At 50.5% G+C, this 6021-nt stretch overlaps 1 pseudogene; it reads right to left on the minus strand.

Moving 5' to 3' along the window:
* Window positions 1-5245: 5245 nt before the first annotated feature.
* Window positions 5246-5361, minus strand: LOC111743334 (annotated as a pseudogene).
* Window positions 5362-6021: the final 660 nt, after the last annotated feature.

The raw sequence follows: 6021 nt of genomic DNA on the forward strand, positions 1-6021 counted from the left end.
ATGTTAAAAATGGTTGTCTTCTTCGAGACTTTCTTATCACGAGAAGGTTGATGAGATAGGGGTCTACTCTGCTGTTAAAAGATTGCTTTAATGGAACAGAAAAGATCGTCTGATCATGACATCGAATCACTGAGGGGAATTAATTCTTGTGGTGTCACTGCAAGTACCTTACGAAGGACTTGTGCAGGAATTATAAGCAACGAGCTATGTAGCTCCATCCTGAGGGTCTGATCCAAGCCGGTCGGGAAGGGAAGAGAAAGAGGCTGTGATGTCGTCTCCACATACGCACCTGCCCCCACCTTCTGGAATGCTCCCCTGCAGACAAATGACTGGTGCTTCCCTGCCACGGCCCACACCCCTCCTCACCCCATGCCACGGATGGAATGTGCAGACGGGGTAAAAATTCTCAGGGGCGTTTTCAGCACAGAAAACTATTTAAAACCTCACTCCTGTTCCATCAGTCTGTCCTGTTCTCCCGTCCTCCCCCAGGTCGCCTGTCCGATCGCTTAGGAAGCGGCGCGGGGTTCCCTGCAGAGCTGTTACATGCCCTGAGCAGTGACACCCCGCTCGTTCACGGGGCAGCGGACCCTCACTCATCGGACCTCACCACAGGGGATTGTGACAATCTCGGTGACAACTGGGCTGAAGCTCACCTTTGTCCAGTCCTGGATGGGGTGTGCTAAGAAGATACACAGGGAGAGAAGGCTGTCGGAGAACGCAGCAGATGACTTTCAAGTGCCCTTGGGGAAAAAATGCCCATTTGTCTGTGAAACATAACTTACCTGTTCATTACAGTTCTTTCCCTAAGAGCTTTGGACAGGTGATTTTTTTTTTCAGTGTAACTGTCAGTACTTGAAAATAGTAACGCTCTACTTCTTTAATAATACACTGCTGATGAGAGGCATCACGCTACGGTGAAGAAAAATACCGTCTGGACTCCCTTAGCAGCTTGCTGTGTGGCCTTGGGGAATTCACTTGTTCAGGCCCTGGTTTCCTTACCTAGACATTGAAGAGGTCAAGATGATCCCTAAGCATTTTCAGCTTTAAGACTTTATGAATTTGTGCGCCTTCCACCAAACCCTGGCCTGCCTCTCACCCCTAACACACACACACACAATTAGGCTGAAGCACAGAGTTGCCTACACGATGGACTAACCCTACACCGCCATTGGAAGCACCCTCAGGGGTCTGACTTGACCCGAGCGCCTGCCTGCTGTCTCCGTCCACGGCGTCACAGCAGTGCTCATGCGCACGGCCCTTGGTCAAACCACAGCTTCGGCCTCCCTGGGGAACAGTGGCCTGTGTCTCTGAGGTGCCCTCGATGTACACTTGTGGGGGCTACGTTGTCGGAACCGTAGGTGAGCCCACGTTGAACATGCCCTCCACACCCAGGGGCGATCCTTCCAGCCACTTCTGTGTGATGCGGTGGCAGAGGCGTAGTGAGCATCAGCTGTGGGCAGGGGGCGGGGCAGGTCTGGGGGAAGGGACAGGGCTCCAGGCTTGTAGTCAGCCCTTCCGCATTTGGGGTCCAGCTGTGTGATCCTGGGCAAGTCACTCTGACCTTCTGCCGTCTGCAAGTACCTGACTTTGAACATCTCTCCGGGTGGGTGTGAGGACCACCCAAGGTGACAGGAGCGAAAATGACTTATAAACTACAACGCGCAAGACAAAACTGTTACAGAAAATCCATTGCAGAAGAACATAGCAGGCTCCCCAGCTCTGCCAGCCTCACTGCTGACCCCCCGCGGACCCCTCAGCACACACCACACTCAAGGTGGGCCACGGTCCTGGGCGGCCCTCTTCCTCAGCAACGTTCTCCTTACCGATCAGTCCTTTCTTTCCTGATTTGTACCCAAAGCACCTTCCACAGTGTTGAGCAGAAAGGACTCCCCGATTATAACCCTGCATACACGTTTGGGTCATTTGACAATGAACAGTTATAGGATCCACCAATTACAAAGTGTTTTAACTCTACAGATGAGTCATCTTCTCAAGGACAAAAGATGCTTTCGGTCAACATTTTTATGTCTGAAGTCCTATCCTAAGGATACAATCGGAAATACACAAAAAGTTTATACATAAAGATGGTCACTGAGGAGTTATTTATACTAGTGAGAACTTTTAATTAACGTAAATGTACAAAACAGATAAGGGGGGTTGGGCTGGGAACGGGTGGACAGTGACGACACACAAGGGAACAGACAGCAAAGGGGACGTCAGAAGCCGTTAAAGCTGCGTAGAAAGCAGGATGAGAGGGAGGCACGGGGCCGTCAGGGAGAGCCTCCCTGTGGACGTGACATTTATGCTGAGGTCAGAACTGTAAGATGGACGCACCCACGAAAGCGATCGGCGGGAGGAGCGCTCCGGGCAAGAGCCGGTGCGAAGGCCCTGAGGTGGGAAGTGGAGACAGAGGGCAGTGTGGCTCAAGTACAGTGGGCCTTGGGGACAGTGTGAGAGCAGGTGGGACAGGAAAGCAGGGCCAGATTCTGAGGCCTGGGAAAGAAGGAGAGTCGACCCCGAGGCTGAGATGATGACGGAGGGAAGCCCAGGTGGGTGCGATGTGCGGGAACCCTGGAGAGGGACGGGGGACCCAGCCGTGTGCCATGCAGCGGGGGTTCAGGAGGGCGGAAACAGAGAGGAGCTGGTTTCCACAGTACAGAGGTTAATGGGTACACCAGGAAGAGGCACGTATCTCCCTGATGCCAAAGCAGAAGACCTGCCGGAATAGGCCGAGGAGATACATAGAGAGACTGTAGTCAATTCTCCCAAGGAATTCTGATGAGATGGGAGTGGAGCGGACAGGGGTGACAGCTAGAGGGGCTGTGGGACCCCGGGGGGCCTTTGCCAGCAGGATAAGAGCTAGTGTAGCCTGTTGGTGCTGTTGCAAGCAGAGAGGGAGACGCTGACGGTTCAGGAGAGAGAAGGACAAGCAAGTCCCTGAGCAGGTGCTCAGAAAGGGTCAGGATGCGCCAGGATGCAGACCGCCCGGGGGCAGGGGCCGCTGGGCTGGCGGCTTCGGGCGCAGGAAGATGAAAGTGGTCCTTTCACTGCCTCTGTTTCCCCAGTGTGTGTGTGTGCGTGTGTGCGTGTGTGTGTGTGGCTGCAGTAGGGAGAAGACGTGATGAGAGGTTGGGACACGTTGGGTGCCCATTGAGATTCACGGCTGTGAATTTTAAAGTCTCTTCTAACTCCCGCCCACAAGTGCGAGCGTGAGCTTTTCTCTGGCAGCCACCAGCTGCTCAGGCGGGCACGGGGATGGGGGTGATCACATATGTACAGCCCAACCAAAAAGATGGCAAGGAGGTACCCAAAAATGGGAGTCTGTCAGGGGCGAGACCATGACCACGTTTGTTTTTTTTCTCTTTTTTATTTTATATATCTCCTAAGTTTTTCATATGGAGCTTTAATCATAGTGGAAAAATAATTATAGATTTTTAAAAGAAAAAATTTGGAAGCAAAGGTAAACACAGTCAGAACTCCCTAACCGTCAGATATTTTTATCTGCCAGGGCTTCTCAGTGACGCTCCAGCAAAATATTCAAATCGGCTGGAGAGTATTTCCAATCGGCTTTTTTTAAAATTAATTTTTTATTTTCGGTAATTTGAGATTTAAAGAAAAGTCGCAAAGATAGCACAGAGTTTCTGTAAACCCTTTACCCAGATTCCATAAATTGACAACATCTTACATAAACATGTGACATTTGTCAAAATTAAGAAATTATCGCTGCATTATATAAACCACGTCACAGACGGTAATTTTCTCTTCCAGGGTCTAATCTGGGATACCATGTCGCTTTTAGCCAATTAGCTCAAAAGATTCCTTGGCCAATGTGCCAAAATGGTTAAAGTCATCTACCTCATAGGGTCCCTGTGAGCGTTAACTGAAATAATCTGTAGGAAAAAGCTTTGTAAAGAGAAAAGTGCTACACTGTACTGGACGATGATGATGATGATGATGATGATGATGATGATGATGATGACACAAACGTCACATGGGGAAAACGGTAGTAGAGGTGCACACTTGTCTACCACCTCGCACTTCTGTAAGCACCTGACGGTCTCATCTGCCGAGCCAAAGCTACCACGCACTGTCTACTAGACATCCAGGCGCCGTGACGAGCACGTATGTTAGTTTCCTGTGGCTGCTGCCATAAAGTGTCACAAACCGGGTAGCTTAGAACAACGGATATTTATTGTCTCACAGTCCCGGAGGCTGGAGTCCAAAATGAAGGGGTCGGCAGGGCTGGGTCCTTCTCGGAGGCTCTGATGGAGAATCTGGGCTGTGCCCTCTCCTGGCTTCTGGGGGTTGCCAGCACCCCTTGGCATTACTTGGACTGTAGAAGCATCATCACTCCAATCATTGCCTCTGCCGTCACAGGTGTCCTCTCCCTCTCTCTCTCTCTCTACTTCTCTCTCCCTCCCTCCCTCTCCTAAATCTCCCACTCCTTATAAGGACACTAGGCATTGGACCAGGGCCCGCCTTACTTCAGTACGGCCTGGTCTTAATCGCATCAGCACAGAACTTGTTCCAAACACAGTGGCATTCATAGGTTCTGGGTGAGCCTGAACTTTGTGGGGACGCTAGTCAACCCAGTATAAAGCTCTCATTCATTAACTCAATTCATATGGCTTATTAACTTCACGAGGCGGATACCTTTATTAATCCCAATTTACAGAGGGAAACATCGAGGCTTGGAAAGGTAGGTAACTTGGCCAAAGGCCGAGAGCTTTAAGCGGCTGGTCTCACAAGCCCCACGCTCTTCACCGCTGTCCCAGTGTTCCTCCAACTGGGCTTCAAGGTCGCGTTCTCAGGATGCCTCTGAGTCTCGACAATAGTTTAAAAAGTCTGTCCCTTTATTCCGACAATCCTCTTCTAAAAATCCGTGTCGGCACACGATGGAGCCTTGCCATGTCATCAAATAATGCCCCAGAGCCCGCCCTTGGAATCGTGGCTAGGGTTGAGTTGGGGTCAGGGCCAACTGTGAGCAGACACAGGACTGCATATGTAGAGTGTCTCACCAGGTGGATCCCAAATGACGTCATGGCACGCCTGCGTCCCTGGAGCAGAACTGAGAAGAGCTCTGGAGACGGAGGAAGATGAGGGTGATGTCATCACGAGAAGCCGAGACCCTCAGATCTCCCCAGACTCAGCACGGGGGCAGCCAGAGGAGAGTCACAGGCGAGAAGCCATTTAATTCTGGCTCAAAAACATCCTCGTCTCTTTATTTATTTATTATTATTGTTTATGCCTACGGCACCTGGTCTTCCTAGGTGGTCTCCCATCCAAGTACTAACCAGGCACAACCCTGCTTAGCTTCCGAGATCAGACATCGGGCTTGATCAGGGTGGCATGGCTGTAGACCATGGACCGTGGCTCCACTGGGGCGCGAACCCAGGACCTTCTGCGTGTAAAGCAGGCGTGCTAACCGCTACGCTATGGAACCACGTCCCATCCTCTGTCTCTTTAGGTCCAAGCTTTTAATTGAACTCATAGGTTTTATGGTTTTGCTTGTATTTGAGCTTTAAATTTATTTTGGTGTTTATAGGTGTATAAAAGCTATTAAACATAGGGAAATTAAACCTAATTTATGTTTGTACACATTTGAGTAATGTTAGAATACGAAGAATTAAGGTCAACCCAAGGAATTCATGAGATTTTGCTCCAGTGGGAGAAAAACCACCCTCCGCTCTCTGGCCGCCCGGCCTCACTCCTGCCAACGCTGTGGTGGTGGGAATATGCTCACACTCTGCCTCCACGGGGAGAAAGCCTGGTCTTGGGGAAGGCAGGTAACTCCGCAAGTGGTATCATATGGGTGGTTTATGAAGACAACTGGGAGGATTCCCCAGTTGGTCAAGACCCCAAGCTCTAAGGGGTAGAAAACTCTATTCAAACTGGCTGAAAACTTAAAGGGTATTTACTGGCACGTGTTGCTAAACAGATCAGGGGAAGAGCTGATGTTAGGCCGGTTTTGTCTGGGTGTCCAGATATGTGAACAGGACTTGGGTTATCTCTCCTTAGCAC

Source organism: Pteropus vampyrus, unplaced genomic scaffold, assembly GCF_000151845.1.
Source record: "Pteropus vampyrus isolate Shadow unplaced genomic scaffold, Pvam_2.0 Scaffold111, whole genome shotgun sequence".
NCBI classification, from domain to species: domain Eukaryota; kingdom Metazoa; phylum Chordata; class Mammalia; order Chiroptera; family Pteropodidae; genus Pteropus; species Pteropus vampyrus.